Source organism: Myotis myotis, unplaced genomic scaffold (assembly GCF_014108235.1).
Source record: "Myotis myotis isolate mMyoMyo1 unplaced genomic scaffold, mMyoMyo1.p scaffold_m19_p_1, whole genome shotgun sequence".
Lineage (NCBI taxonomy): Eukaryota > Metazoa > Chordata > Mammalia > Chiroptera > Vespertilionidae > Myotis > Myotis myotis.
The window spans coordinates 42,206,151-42,223,124 of record NW_023416313.1 but is presented as its reverse complement, the minus strand read 5'-3'; positions in this window follow the sequence as shown (position 1 = coordinate 42,223,124).

Genomic DNA, 16,974 nt, shown 5'->3' with positions numbered 1-16,974 from the left:
TCATATAAAAACAAATTCAAAATTTGTTATTATATTCTCAGTCTAGATTCCCCGAAATAGTTCATTGAACATATTTTGATTTGTGAAATATAATTCCCAAAATTTCTATAAAATACAGTACTACCTTATTCCTTCTTAAGCATAGTAGAAGTGGGCACACAATACAATATTTCACCAGTTGTAGTTAACATTTTGAGTCAATACTTCTCTTCAGATAAACATGATATATTATGATTATTTAGATTTAATTTCTTTTTGTCCTATGAGTGGACATTTTCACTATGTTTTATAAGTTATGTTTCCATATTTGTGAATTTGTCTGTCTTCATATTTCATCCATTGATAAGAGGGAATATAGTGCTGTGGAAAGAACGCAGGTTTAGTAAGCTTGAATGTAATTTAACACCCCATTGGCTTTGTGGCCTTTAACAAGTAACTTAGCTTCTTTCATTCTCTATTCCTTATCTGCAGGATAAAAACAATAATATATACTTTATAAAAATGAATTAAAGGTTAACCACATAATGTATAAGTGCCCAGCACAGAGCTAGCAAATGCTCAGTAAATGTTGACTATTTTTTTCTGATAAAATTACTTTTGGACTTTGCTTTTATAACTACTAAAGGAACCATAATAATAACAGATGGACTGACCATGTCTACTAAGCAATTCATTATTAATTTTTATGCTTATGTACCTATGTTATATTTTTTGTCTTTTTGGTTCTTTATCATATTCAATTTTTTTTTTAAAAAATCAACATTTAACCTTAAGAGAAAGAGTAAACATAAACATACCTTATTAAGGTCTTAGTAGAACCTAATGAAAAGAGCAGCAATAGCTAAATTTACAAGGCATATAATGAAGGAGATATATTAAACATGACACAGTTTTCTAATATGCCAATCATTGATGGACATTAGTGGGTTGATGAATTTTTTAAGCATTAACATACAGCAAGACCATGAAGGATGATATCTTCACTTGTGAAAAATTGATGCAACAGTTTCATTGAATTTACAAACTGGCTTCTTGCAGGCAGGTAGTTAACTATAATCAAACTCAACCTTAAAAATACTCAGGGTTAAAATGACAGGTGCTAATTAATTTTCCAATTAGTTAAGAATTGATTCAGGATGTCATTCTTAAACTGTTCTGCCATTTAAAGAACCAATCACTTATGTTGACAGAATTTGCTTTGTGTTTAACATTTCCGTTAGGTATGCACCTTATAGCTATCAATCATCATAATTTTGACCCAGCCTGCCCTAAGTGAAGTGGTGATAGTTGATCAGCCTCCATACACATATTGTTCTTTTGAAAGTAAGATAGTTTATATTAAAAATTTTGATCAAGCTCTAATTGCCAAGGAGATAAAAAATGTAGCTTTTAAATATTCATGAAGCACTGTGTAACAGAATGCTTATTAAGATGAAGGAAGCTCAGCTACGAGTGTCTATACATAATTTTTCCCATCAGAAAAGGGATATTAATATATTCTACTTTGAATTATTATTTCTTATTTCAAAATGTATAATGTATAATAATCCTGCTCTTAGCTTTGTACCTGGCACATACTATGCCCTAAATTTTCTATAAGTTCTAAATAAATAGATTCCTGAATCATTTCTTTAAACTCAAAGTAGAAAGTAACTAAAAAAAAAAAAAAAGTATGCTTCTTTCTCATTCATTATATAGACCTGTGTCATGAAGTATCAACCATCTCAAATGTTCTGTTTAAATGAAAGGCCGCACATCAGTTTTGAATGTTTCTTTTATTTTTATTTATTAACAGTTTGTTACCCAAACACCATACAGATACACTTAAGTAATAGATTACTTTTATAAAACAATCTTATTATTTTGGAGGTGAGAGAATGAATAATATTGATTCTAAATGCATTTTGCAAAAGATATAAGATTTCATAAAGTGGGGCCACATTTCTCAAAATAATTTTATATATTAAATCCATTTTCTTAGGCCAGTGGAAGTATTGCAGCACTAGAAATTAATTTAATTTTGAAACACTGGCTGTTTATTTTTTTTTTATTTTTATTTTTTAGTTGGAAATTCTTTCTTTACTAGCTGGTTCCCCCCCACCAGGCAGTAATGCTCCCTGAGGATGGGAACTTTCTCTAACTTACTACTGGGGTTGCCAACACTGGCTGTTTAAAAGCCTTGTGTTAGATATTTAACCTACTAAATGTGACTTAATTTTCTAAGGAATGTGTTATGATGACTGAACCTTCTCACTCTTTTTCCCTTTCACCCAGAGAGGCATTCTTATAGTGGCTAACAGCCCAGACTCTGGAGGCTTGTCTCAGTTAAAATCCCAGGTCTGTTACTTAGTTCGTGTGGCATTTAGTTACGTCACTTGAACCCCCTGTGTCTGTTTCCTCATCTATCAGGTAGAAATAATAAAAGGTATTGAGAACCCATTATTATTGTAAGCATTATTAGTAGTCGCATTATTATTGTAAGCCTTTCTACAGAGGGTTGAAAGGACCTTACTTGAATGCTGAGGGAGGCATCATCTGGAACGGCTGTCTGGCTCAGGAAGGCCCATGTTCTCACTCAACTTTCCGGGAAGATAGTTTGTGTAAGGTGGCCCACAATCTTCTGGCCTTTGTATTTTATGCCCCATTGAGGTGGGCCTTTCACCCAAGCTGATCCAATTGGATTTTCTTTCTTAAAAATCTAGGAATTGGTAGAGAGATTGAAAATGAATAACTGAGTGAAGAGAGGGGAGAGAGAGAGAGAGTGAGAGAGAGAGAGAGAGAGAGAGAGAGAGAGAGAGAGAGAACACCACAAGCATACATTTTTTAGAGGCTAAGTGAAACATTGGCATGCAGGTTTTAGATCTATGATATGAGGTGGGCATATTCTATCTTCCACATGTAGGTAAATTGAAGCAAATGCATAGACAGGAGCAAAATAAGAGACAAAAAAGAAAGCCTGGCAAATTTACATCTCGGTTCCACACATACCTGAGATTCTTATTATTCTCTTTTTTAAAAAATTCAAATTCTTTATTGTTTAAAGTATTACATGTCTCCTTTTCCCCCCATTGACTTCTCCCCTGCCACTACCACCTCCCAGCACATGCCCTCATCCTCCTACTGTCTTTGTCCATTGGTCTTGCTTATACACATGCATACAAGTCCTTTGGTTGATCCCTTATCCCCCCTCCCAAGCTCCCCTGCCTTTTATTCTCTCTCTCTTTTTTTTAAATTGGTGCTGACAAGATTTGTTTTCTGATAAAAAAAATCAAAATTCTAACATAAACACAATTACATGAAGAAAAGTAAACAAAAAATAGAGAAATAATACCTAAACTGTGAGATCAAGACTAGTGTGAAAGTGAGGATATTGATATGCAAATCATGAGTTCCATTGAGTTATTAAAATTGAGTTAAAAATGCATTCTAAACTTGGGTGATGTAGTCTCAGGGCACATAAATATACCACTATTATGCAAGTTGTTACTTAAATACTGTTTAAATGTTCTCATTATTATGTCCAATATTTTTAAAGTGCTTTCTTCTAAGTGAGCAGCAGAGTGGTTTTTGGCCTTGTATTTTATTGCATTTGACATCTATTCCAAAGTTATTGAATGTGGGATAATTTTTTCGCAGTGCCACTTGTATTAGCAAAAATACTTCATAAAATATAGGACATAAAATACTTTGCATTATCATATACATGACTATTTAAAAAAGCACAAACGTCACTAAAATCACTTGCACAAGTTCCAATGTATACACACAACGATCCTCATTATTTGCAGATTCTATATTTAGAATTTGCCTGCTTACTAAAAGTTATTTGTAACCTGAATTCAAGGTTTGTATGTCCTTGGCTGATCATTTGTGGACATGTACATGCAAAGAGTAGCACAAATTTCCAGTCCCCTGATGGCACCTATTCCAGCTGAGGTTGAATAAGTCAGTGCTCCACTTTCTGGTTTCAGTTCTCATAGTGAAAACACTGTTCTTTTGTGGTCTATTTAGTTCCACGTATTCTGCATTGCGTGCTTCTTGTTGATGATTTCACTGATTAAAATGGTGCCCGAGCGTAGTGGTGACGTGATATCTATTGTTCCTAAACATAAGAAGGCTGTGCTGTGTCCTGTGGAGAAAAGACATGTATCAGATAGGTTTTATTCAGGCATGAGTTATGGTGCTGTTGGCCATGATATCAAAGTTAATGAATCAATGATATGTATTATATAAGATGTCATTCCTTATTTAATACAGAGATACACATGAAACAAGGTTATGTTTTGCTCAATTAATGACCTGTTGTGACCAGATGCTCATAGAAACCTAATCCTGTATTTGATTATAGTATTGGCTAATTCAGTATTTGTGTTGATTTCATAGAATAGAACAACAAATGACTATAATCCACTGTATAACCAAAATATGGTTCACAGGATACTGACCAAGGATGAGATTACTTCTGCTTCATTTATAAACTGCTTTGCCAAATTGCTATAGTTACAACATGGCTTACATATCACTTGGCGTGCTAATTTTAAAATGATGAATACTCAAAGATAATTTTCCATACAGCTCACAAAGCTTCTCATTTTCTGCATAAAGCAAGACTTTATTAATATTACATATCATGATATTTCAACACTCCATGATTAAAAATACAGAAAATATAACTGAAAAATTTAAGACATATTAATTTTATTAATTAAAGGAATTACTTTTATTAATTCAAACTACTTGTCTTATTTCCAGAAAAGTATTATATTTTCTATATTGGCTGCTTAAAGAGGCTTTGTATGTTTTATGTAAATAGATGTTTGCTAAATGGTGGTGACTGCTGGTATGAAATATAAAATATTTAAATTTTAATATTTATTGAAGTAGAATGCTATCTACAATAATACAAACTGAAGATGGACTCTTATGAGCCATTAAATCTGATTTATTATGAGTAGAAGTGTTGCTATATTATGTTTTTTCATGTAGATTATGCTACTAAAATGCTTTCAAAGGTAATTTGGGGATGCGGATGAAAATATGTAACTTAAAGTAGAAATGGGTCATACATTGGTCTGCTTGACTGACATGTGCCCTATGAATATTATGTCTCAGAGATAGAGATATATAAAAATGTTGCAATCACTGGATTATATTAATTCTTATAAATCATGGTAAAGTTTATGATTGTGATTTCCCATATACCTTTAGTCATTAATTGCTAATTAGTGTACCCGTACACTAATTAGGCTGGAAATAGTAAGATGGATTTGGTGGGAGCTGAAACTTACTGCTACTACATTACTGCAAAAGATAACTTTCTATTTCATAATAATGCTACAATGAATTGGGTATATCAGTCCAAATATTTGATGTTTGACTGGAATTTCCCAAAATCTATTTGGGATATATTCCAGGTAGACATGATGACTGGCAGTGATGATTGAAAAAGCTTGGATTGGGAAAACTGAAAAATGCATTCAGATGCTATACACATAAAAGATATCACAATCCAAATTATTACAAATATCCTATTTGGAGCCATTTGAAAGTCTTAAAAAAGTAATTTTGAAGAACTCTGATGATTATCTTTATGGTCACTTAAATAACAGAAACATTTCAGAACAACGGAAGATTGTTTCCTAATGTAATCTATGGCATTTGGTCTAGTCTTGTAAGTACCAGTTTATTCTGGAATGCCTCTGTAGGGTGTACCATTCAAGTTCCTTTTACAGTAAACCATAATGAATAAACTCCAATATTTCATTTCTGTTAAGCCATAAAACATATTTTATGGAATTATATTAAAGCTATCTACTGGCATACTTAAATATACCCTTAAACAAAAGCATGGAAAGTTAACCAGGCCTGATATAGTGCATATATATATATATATATGGAACTTCTATTCAAAATATGTTGGGAAGAACAGAAGTAATAGGACATATAATTTTTCTAAATAATTTTTCTGGTTGATGTAGTAGAATTTTATTTTCAATAAATGTAAGTGCATTAATTTCAAAAACATATTGTGGGTATTGGGAAAGCCAGGCAAGATCTGTAGTACCTAGGCATTTCATGTACTGTAAGGCAAAAATGTGTGCCCCTCAAGACTGAAACAAAAGAATAATACATCTATGATTTTTTTCAGATAAAAGAAAGCATCTACTAACCAGCTAAGCACAATGGGTATAACAAAATCATGGAATTAGTCTGGCTTTCATCTGATAAAATAACTCAGAAAGGCCAGTGATGCTTTTAATGAGTGGCCTTGAGCAATTCATTTAACATGTTTCAGCCTCCGTTTTACTCTTTTCTAATCTAAAAGATGAACTCGTATCTACTTCCCAGTAGTGTTAAGGCTTAATTCCATTTGATATTAAAGCCTTTGGGCTTTTTTTGTGATCAGCTGTGTTTGGATTCAGAAAGGTCTGAACTGTCAAAGTTAGTCATACAAAAGTGATGGCACAGAGTATCTCCTTCACTAAAAGCTTTGATTCTTATATTTCAGTTTAAATTTCATCCTGTGATCAGTACGCTAAATATCTTTAGTAATATATGCATATGTCACAAACCTCTTGGTATCGGTTCTCCTAGGAAGCTCTTCATGACTAATATGGTTTTCTTCACCAGCTTGAATTGCAATTCAATCCACAATGAGGAAAACATCAGTGATTCAATTCCCCTTTGCCAAAGCCCTTGGGCATTAACTGTGAAGAACAAGTTCTCAAATATACTTGACCATATGTAAGAGAATATGTAATGTGCTGTGTCATTTTTAAACACGGTTTTTTTATTCAACCGCAATATAATGACATGTATAATCAATATCCTCCAACAACAGACTGAAAAAAGCAATGTGGTACAGAAATTATGATTACAGAAAACTGTTAGACTGAGAAAAAAGATATGCATATTCTTTTTAATCAGCAGTAATCCATGCACAAAACAATGGATTACATATTAATTCACTTCACTGAAGCTGAAAATATACTTTTGACTACAGAACAAATAGATTATAAATTAATTTATCCTGAATTCTTTTGTTATGGATTGAATGGTTGTGCCCTCTCCAAATTTATGTGTTGAAGCCCTTACCCTTAATGAAATGGTATTTGGAGGTGGGGCCCATAGGAGTTATAATTAGGGTTAGATGAAGTCATGAAGGTGGGGCACTTATGATGAGATCAGAGGTCATATGAACACACTGGGAGGTGGTGGCTGTCTACAAGCTAAGAGGAGACCTCAGAATGAAACCTATCTTACCAGCACCTTACAATCCATAATAATAAAAGAGTAATATGCTAATTAGACCAGACATCCTTCCTGATGAAGCGGGGGCCAGAGGGAAGCCAGCCCTGGTTCCGGTCCCTGCGGGCAGCCAGAGAAGAGAAGCCTGGGTCCTGGGTGCTAGAGGGAACCCAGTGCCAGCAGCCAGGGGAAGGAAGGCCTATTCTTGCATGAATTTTCGTGCATCGGGTCTCTAGTAGATATATAAAATGACAGAATTTAAGTAACTCTAGTTCTGTGTTTCTTCTTTTACAATCATTGTGCTATCATTGTTTATTTCAAATATAATTATAGGAATACGTAGCATGGGTTGGTGATATAACCTGAATTGAGGGCAATGACTTGAAATAATTAGGTGTTATCCTCTAAATAAATGCTTATACTAGTAGTAAGTCCATGTGTGTGGGAGGTTGGCTGTATAACTGGGAGCTTGAAAAATTAACTTGATAAAGAAAAAATGTTTATTAAAATGATTTTTAAAAACCTTAATTTGATATTTCCATTATTAAGTATCACTAGTAATCAAAACAGTTGCTTATAACTTAAACAAAAGATTTTTTTGGAGGAGTATTTTTATCAGTGACATTTAGAATTGACTAAGCAGTGGTTAAGAAGAGATTAATAATAGTGGGTTTTATTTTCGTTTTTAAATTTTATGCATGTGATGCACCCCTTTCATGCTTACTTACACTTGTACTCTGTTTTTTATATTATAACTAGATCATATAAATAGGTACGTTGTATAGTGCCAGATGCCTCCACTAGATGTTATGTCACTATTACACTATTACTATTTAAATTAAATTTTTTAAAAGAACATTCTCATACAAAACATTTTCTGCATCTGTGATTTTTTTCAATAAATTACTAAAGTCAGAATTTTGGCACATGAAGGTTCCCTAGACATGTACTAATGCTCCCAGAAGAAGTATATGCTCACACATAGTAGAAGTTATTCTTGAAGAATATTTGCTAACATTGCAAGTGAAAACGGATATTTCATTTTATTTACTCTTTTTTAAATCACTGGTAGAATGGAAAAAGTTATATTTATTGGCTTCTCATATTATTTATTTTGAAATTTTATTTGTAATGTCTTTTGCCAACTCTTCTATTTGGCAACTCTTCTGTTCCTTTTTCATAGTGATTAGTCTGTAGTGTCTTTATTAGGAATAGTAACAACTAGCTTGTCTTTTGGGCTAATTATGGACTATTTGAAGAAGACTTTGTTCTTTGAGTCTGAACTGAAGTGGCTATAAAATATGGTTCAGTTTCAATCTATGGTAAAACTATGTATTTGTAATTATATATATATATATAAATAAAACTTGCTTAGAAAATGGCTCCAGATAATAATTCAGTTAGCTAAAATTTGTCTCCAAAAAGCTACTGTAATAGCATATGTCATAGTAGTTCTATAATAAAATGAAGATGAAAGCTTTGGAAGTGATGGGGAAGATTTTAATTTTGTATTGGACAAGATGAATGACATGAAGAAGGACCTTGATCTAGCTGACATCTAGTAGATAAGCTCTAGAGTAATAATGGTTAAGGGCCTGAAAAAACTTCAATAACCAGTCAGATAGAGAATAGGTCCATAAATACCTCTGACATATGAGTAATTTGTAGCATTTTGTCATATCTCATTTTCTACATTCAGTTGTCACCCTTGTGTTTATGTCTGTTGCTTCCATTTCTCTGAGTTAGTACTATCTACTATACGTCCCTGAACTGGAATTTCCTCAATAGCTAGCATACAGTAATTGATCAATAATATTGAAATATTAAATAAGTAATCTAATTCCAAGTCCACTGCTCTTCCTTGTTGCTTTCTATGATTATACAGGCAGTTAGTGTTCTTTTGCTGATGTAGGGTCCAAAGGTGCTGGAAACAGCAAAGAGAAGTCACAGTAACATCAGTTTGGCCACGTCTGCTGCCTAATGGTGTGTTAAAACTCTGCAGTGAAGAATAAGTTGCTGACATGATGCCTCCTGAAGGGACACACAAATGCTGACTCCCTGATTTTGTTTTGTTTTTAATTGGTCAGTTGTGTCCTATAAAATTTGGCTTGAGAAATACTTTGCCCTTTCAGGTTACTCTGGACATAAAACCCCTAATCAAGCAAAATCCAGATTGTTCATGTGTGAGTGAATGAGTCAATGCATCTCTTCCCTTTAGGGAAATGATGTACTTTCCTTTTTGGAACCATTTTTAATGTTATATTTGATAAATGTGTACCAAGGCAATCCTTTGGTCAACTAGACCAGTGCAAAAAGCAGAATAGGATAGTCTGAGACACACAGAATATGAAGAATGGAGAAATGAGTAGTCTTTTGACCCATGAGGTCCAAAAGAAAGATTTTCATTGGGAAATAGAAGTAAACAGGGGTAAATATTAAAAATAAATAAACAAATAACTAAAGGAAGGAGGGAAGGAAAGAAGGAGGGAGGAAGAAGGAGGAAGAAAGCCAGAAAGCCATTCTGGAAACAGAAAATCCTCAGATTTTATAAAGACTGAAGAAATCATTCTGTTCTAAGTGGTTTAGCTGCTGAGAAACTCATTGTAAATGTATTACAGTGGCTATTTTTTATATATGCAAAAATATTAAGAGTTTACAGTGTCGAAGCATCTTGTAGGTTATAAAGTGGACTCCTAATGCAAACAGCTATGTGTTGCCCAAGCTGGTTTGGCTCAGTGGATAGAGCATTGGCCTGCGGACCAAAGGATCCCAGATTTGATTCTGGTCAAGGGCATATACCTTGGTTGCAGGTTCTTCCCTGGCTTGGGCTCTGGTTGGGACATGTGTAAGAGGCAGCCAATCAATGTGTTTCTCTCACATTGATGTTTCTCTCTGTCTTTCCCTCTCTCCTCTACTCTTCTTAAAAATCAATGGAAAAATATCCTGGAGTGAGGATTAACAAACAAACAGCAACAACAAAAACAGATATGTGTTTGTAATATCAGTTTTTTTAATTTAAATCAATGTTAGAAAAATGAAAGGAACCATTTATTGATTGATCAAATAGCATATGGTACTTTAAGAGAATATCATTTTATCCATTTTTTTTCAAAGTTAAAAACAGAGGCTTAGATAAACCTATGATATATCAGTATAGTCATCCTATTAGGAAATAGAAGAGGTAAAAGTTTAACTCAGGTCTGAATTTTTAGCTAATGATCTTAATCATTTTTAGTTATGTTGTATATTTTTGTACCAGGATTTAAATGTAGTTCTCATCTCAGTCTCATGGTAGAAAAGCCAAAATAATTAACTAGAATACATGAAAAACATACAAATTACTATAACAAAAGACATACTATAGTCAATTTAACCATAAGAAAGGGTGAAAGGAGAGAGGGTTCACTTTGCCCATGGCTTCATTAGCAACATAAACTTTGAATAACCTTGGAAGATAGGTACAATTACAGTAAAGATGGGAAGAATGGCATTTTAGGCAGAAGGCCAAATGGTGAAAGCAGATATACCAAATGTGGTTCTTATCAGGGAATAGTAGCTAGTTCAGTTGTACTAGAAAAATCTACATAATAAAAGCCTGAGCAACTGTTATGGTGGAACGTCCAGAATGACCAGTCGCTATGATGCGCACTGACCACCAGGGGGCATATGCTCAATGCAGGAGCTGCCCCCTGGTGGTCAGTGCAGTCCCACAGGGGTAGTGCCAAAAGCGGGGCTCATGGTGGGCGAGAGCAGCAGCAGTGGTGGCAAGAGCCTCTCCCACCTCCACAGCAGCACTAAGGAGCAGTAAGGAGCCAGCAAGCAGGCAGTAAGGAGTGAGGGGAACTGGGCTGTGAGAGAGTACAAGAAGGGCTGAGGGACACACACCCCCCTCCCCGTGCACAAATTTTGTGCATTGGGCCTCTAGTAAGTTATAAAGAAAGAATTAGACAGACATAGGTAGATTATGGAGAACTTTGATCCTTGGAAGAAAGGCAAAAATTTATTCTGTGGGTATTTGAATTTTTTTTTTGTGGGTACTTGGAATGCCATGCTCAGAAGGCTCTTTTCAAAAAACTAATTTGAAAATAGGATGCAATATAGATGAGAATCAAGAGATACCAGCGGCAAGGTTCTCAAGTAGACATTCTTACAAGGACATCAATTAGAGACATTTATAATAACATGAAAAGCATTATGGGAAAGAGAAAGTAATTATAATTGAAAGCCTACTATGAACCAGCACTCTGCTGGGTATCTGGATGATGAAATATATCACTTACATTTCACTATCGCTGTATTATAGTAGTGCCCTTAGAAATGAAGACAAACATATGAGAGGGATTCTGCAGTGAGAGAATGAACATAACTGACTGTGATATGTTATAAAAACTTTCAGCCAAAGATAATTCTGAAGTTTCAAGTCCAAAGTTCCAAATGGTGCTATTTCAAGATGGTTTCCAATGCCAATGATCAAACCACTTGAAAATCTCGAGTCTGACGTATCAGCTTATTTCTCTTAGGTACAGTAGTTGATTATGTGTCCAATCAGGGAAGTTGGGTCAGGTATGCATTCAATCATTGGTAAAACTATAGTGATGACAATAACAGCACAGGCCCTGTGCTCAATGCTTTATCTCATATCTTTCCCATGACAGTTCTATAAAATAGACAACATCATTTTAAAATTTTGCTCATGTATTACTCAACTTAGTTAATAGCAACTGTTTAGGTATTTTACCGGAAAAGGATTTGATAGATAATTTATTTAGAGAGATTCTGTAAGGCAGGAAGTAAAGTCCAGAGAAAACCAGTACTGGATGTGAGGAAATTAGAAATTCTTAAAATGATGGGAAAATGTCGGTGATCTCTATTGTCTGCAATATCAAAGCGATGATATTTTAGGAGTTCTCCTGATGGTACTAAAATCTTCATAGATGCCTTATACCTCCACATATAGTTGTTACCATTAGAACAGTATAATGGCTTTACACTTTCCTTCTAATTCTTGTACAAGTTCTTCCATTGATTGTAATTTGAACCTGACCTCCAATGACAAAATGGCAAGTGGGCCTCAGAAATGTTTTCACAGTATTTTCGAGGCTCCACATCTCTGAGATTTAGTTTTCATTCTTAATGGAAAATATCTAGCAGACACATACACACACACAATTTAAATTTAGCAAATAAAAATAATTTGCCTAAGGGTTCCAGTTTCATAGTAATGGAATCAAGATTTAAGACCAAATTTATTTTACTTCAAAATATATGGTCTTAAAAGCCAGTGATCAGGGACAGAACTACAGAGGGGCATGGCCGGGTTGGTATATCAATCAATACTTTGCCTGTGACATGAAATAGTCAATGAAAGGCTTTGGTATTTAGGCTCTCTAAAGGATCCAAAAAAGTCTTCCATGATAGTGGAAGACCTAGAAAGTTCAAAAGCACCTTTTCAGTCTATTCATATTTTTACTCCTTCCCTCTGATTTGATTGGTGGTGGGACCAAAAAATCACTGAGTGAATGAGGAAAGAAGTTAGGGGGGTAAGGACTGGAGCTCACCACATCTCTTCCGCTTCCGCAGGTGACAGTCATCTACAGGGCAACGCTGATGGTGTGAAGAGAATTTAACTTCATTGAAAGTTGAATCATGGATTAATACCAAATATTAGAATTAATGGATTAAAGTTGCTTAGAAATTTCTATTATTTAAGAGTGGGAATAAAACTAATGACTGACTCTAGTTTCCATTTTAGGCTAGGGGAAGATTATTCCACTGAGTAAAATTTAAACAGGGAATTGGAGGTAAAAATGCACTTGCATTTGATCACATTGAACATGTTGTGTGGGCAAAACACTAGTGACATAAATATTTAGGCTCAGCTGTGTGTGGCCCAGTGGTAGAGCTTGGACCCAGGAAGCAAGAGGTCGCTGGTTCAATTCCTGGTTAGGGCTTATGCCTGGTGTTGTGGCTCAGTCCCCAATAACGCTCTCTCATCATTGATGTTTCTATCTCTCCCTCCCTCTCCCTTCCTCTCTGAAATCAATAAAAATATATTAAAAAATATATTTATGAACTTAGACCAGCACATAATGTAGGCATTGATTGAAAGTTAAGGAAAATAAGAAATAATGGGGGGGATCTTAATGAATTTCACAGATTATTAAGTATACTACCAATAACCTATTTTAGTCATTTTAACGAAATCAACAAGGGTATCTGGGATCTGAGAGACAGTGACAAATACACAATGTGACCAAGGTCTATCTGCTCCTATAACATGACACAAAGTATTTCTATTTATTTATAATTTTTTAAAAGTCATATTATTGATTTTACTATATAAAATAAAAATTTTGTTTATCTAGGAAAACAACTTTTTATCTTTATGAATGTTTCACTTGCTTTGGTGCTCAAATTACTAAGAATGTTAAGTAAATATTATTTTTGCTACATCTTGCCTTTTCTTGCTTAGACAAAATCTTGGTTTTTTTTTCCTCTTATGTTTTCACAGTATTATTCTATCACTGATTAAATTTTTAAATTTAATTAACATGTTTTATATTTGAGAAACTTTAAAGTAGTGTTTACTACATATCTTTGCTGTAAAACATGCTAATGAATGCATTCAAATTTATTTGTTTTCCTCCCAACAGGTTCTGACTGGTTTTAAAGGAAAAATTGTTAAAAATGAAAATAGGGAATCAGAGGTGGAAAACAGGAGCATTTCTTTTTTTTTTTTTTTTTAATTTGAGTTTATACTTCTGGCAGAAACCTATGTAGGGATTACAGTTTTGATTTAAAGTAGCTATATGTATGTACATATGATATGTATATTGTAAATATAGAGCAACCACATATCTCTATCTCTATCTCTATCTCTATCTCTATCTCTATCTATCTCTATCATCTACTTTTTATGTATATTTTATTGATTTTTTTACAGAGAGGAAGGGAGAGCGATAGTTAGAAACATCGATGAGAGAGAAACATCAATCAGCTGACTCCTGCACACCCCCCACTGGGGATGTGCCCACAACCAAGGTACATGCCCTTGACCAGAATCGAACCGGGGACACTTCAGTCTGCAAGCTGATGCTCCATCCACTGAGCCAAACTGGCTAGGGCTCTTATCTCATCTATTGATATATAAATACACAAAGAATTCATCCATCAATTATTTTGTTAACCCACTATCTAAATTTAAGAACTTAAGTGAAGTTAACTCCAAGTTCCTCCTTTTCAGTTACAAAATATGAAAAGATATTACTTTAAAAAAAATAAATTCTATGTAGTGATTATTGTTAATACATGTTTTGACTGTCTTAGAAAAATGCATATATATTTAAACTAGTCTTTTAATAACTACTGTAATTATTACCAGAGTTAATATTTAGCTGGTACACTAATCTATGATAATAAAAGCATAATATACTAATTAGACCAGACAGCCGAACGACCTTCCAGACTTCCTTCTGGACGACCTTCCGGATGAAGCTGGGGCTGCAAGGGTCGAGGCAAGCTGCCATGGCTGTGAGGACCCAGCCCCTTGCACGAATTTCATGCATTGGGCCTCTAGTATAATATAATAGAATACTAGAGGCTCAGTGCACAAAATTTGTACACTGGTAGGGTCCCTAGCAGCTGTTGGCTGCCAGCTGGGTACTCCCTCCTTTCCTCCCAGCCAGCCCTGCCCCCTGATCAAACTCCTGGATGAACTCCTGGTCAAGGAGACAATTGCATACTACGCTTTTATTATATTGGTACAGTCATAATCCTATCTAATAAAAGAGAAATATGGTAATTAGATACGACCGCTACCCTTCCCATTGGCTAATCAGGGCGATATGCAAATTAACTGCCAGCCAAGATGGCGGCCAGCAGCCAGGCAGCTTAAACTGAACATGAGGCTTGTTTGCTTCAGTGACGGAGGACTCCAACGTTCCCCGCCTGCTGCTGCAGGCCTCTGAGCTGCAACTCTAAGCAACTATGTAACAAATATAGAAGCTAAACAAAACCCCAGAAACCTGATTTCAGCAAGCTGGGATCTCAGAGCTGGAGTTGATACAGAGTTTCGATTATAGAACCTAAACAAACCAGATACCTGCTTTCAGCAGCTGAGGCCTCAGAGCTGGAGCCAGGCTAAAGCTGGCCCAGAATAAAAAAAAAAAAAAAAGAAAAAAAGGAGCAGTTGGGAGCTTCAGTCCCAGCCTGAAAACAGCCCTCAGCCCCTCACCCAGACTGGCCAGGCAACCCAGTGGTGAACTCCACCCTGAAGGGTGTGTGACCAGCTGCAAACAGCCATCATCCCCTCATCCAGGCTGGCCAGGCACCCCAGTGGGGACCCCCACCCTGATCCAGGACACCCTTCAGGGCAAACCAGCCAGCCCCCACCCATGCACCAGGCCTCTATTCTATATAGTAAAAGGGTAATATGCCTCCCAGCACCAGGATCAGCGTGACAGGGGGCAGCGCCCAAACCCCCTGATCGCCCTGCAGCTCTGTGTGTGACAGGGGGCAGGGCCACAACCTCCCTATCGCCCCTGCTCTGTTCCTGACAGGGGAAGGCGCCCCAACCCCCTGATCAGCCCTGCTCTGTGTCTGATAGGGGGGAGCTCCCCAACCCCCTGGTTGCCCTGAGGCTCTGTGTGTGACAGGGTGTGGCGCCCCAACCCCCCCACCCCATGGGCCCTGCTCTGTGTGTGATAGGGTAGAGCCATAACCTCCCTAACGGCCCTGCCCTGAGTGTGAGAGTGGAGGCACCCCAACCCCCTGATCGGCCCTGCTCTGTGGGTGATAGAGGGTGGCACCCCACCCCCCTGATCCTCCCAGCTCTGTGTGTGACAGGGGGCGGTGCCCCAACTCCCCTATCGGCCCTACTCTGTGAGTGACAGGGGGGAGCTCCTCAACGCCCTGATGGGCCCTGTTCTGTGCATGACAGGGGGGAGCTCCCCAACCCCCTGATTGGCCCTGCTCTGTGCATGACAGGGGGTTGCGCCGCAACCTCCCCATCGACCCTGCCTTGAGTGTGACAGGGGGCGGTGCCCCAACCCCCAATCGGCCCTACCTGTGCGTGACTGAGGGTGGCATTGCAACCTCCCAATCCGCCCTGCTCTGTGCATGACAGGGGGTGGTGCCCCAACTCCCCAATCGGCCCTGCTCTGAGCCCGACCAGGGGCTGCACCTAGGGATTGGGCCTGCCCACTGCCACCCGGGAGCAGGTCTAAGCCAGCAGGTCGTTATCTCCCAAGGGGTTCCAGACTGCAAGAGGGCACAAGCCGGGCTGAGGGACCCCCCTCCCCCCTGAGTGCACAAATTTTTGTGCACCGGGCCCCTAGTCTTATCTAATAAAAGAGAAATATGTAAATTGACTGTCACTTCATGATGCCCCACAGACAATCAGGAGCGAATATTCAAATTAATCCAGCAATGATGGCAGCAGCCTCCCCCCCACCCGGCTGCTCCAGGCCTCTGGGCAGCACTCCACACCTGTCAACCATCCTTGCAACCTCCCTTTGGCCCAGCTCCCAGCCTCAAAGGCAACCCTCTGGTGCCTGAGGTTGTAGTTCCCGGTGTCTGGCATCTCCCTCTACCCCACCCCTGCCCCGCTGCTCTGGTAAATAAAACCCTAGCATTGGAGCAGCCCCACAGGGCTTGGATGCGTGGGAGCTCGCTCGGTGCACAGTTAGCGTGCCCCAGGAGCCCTGGGCCAGTCAAGGGACGATGGTG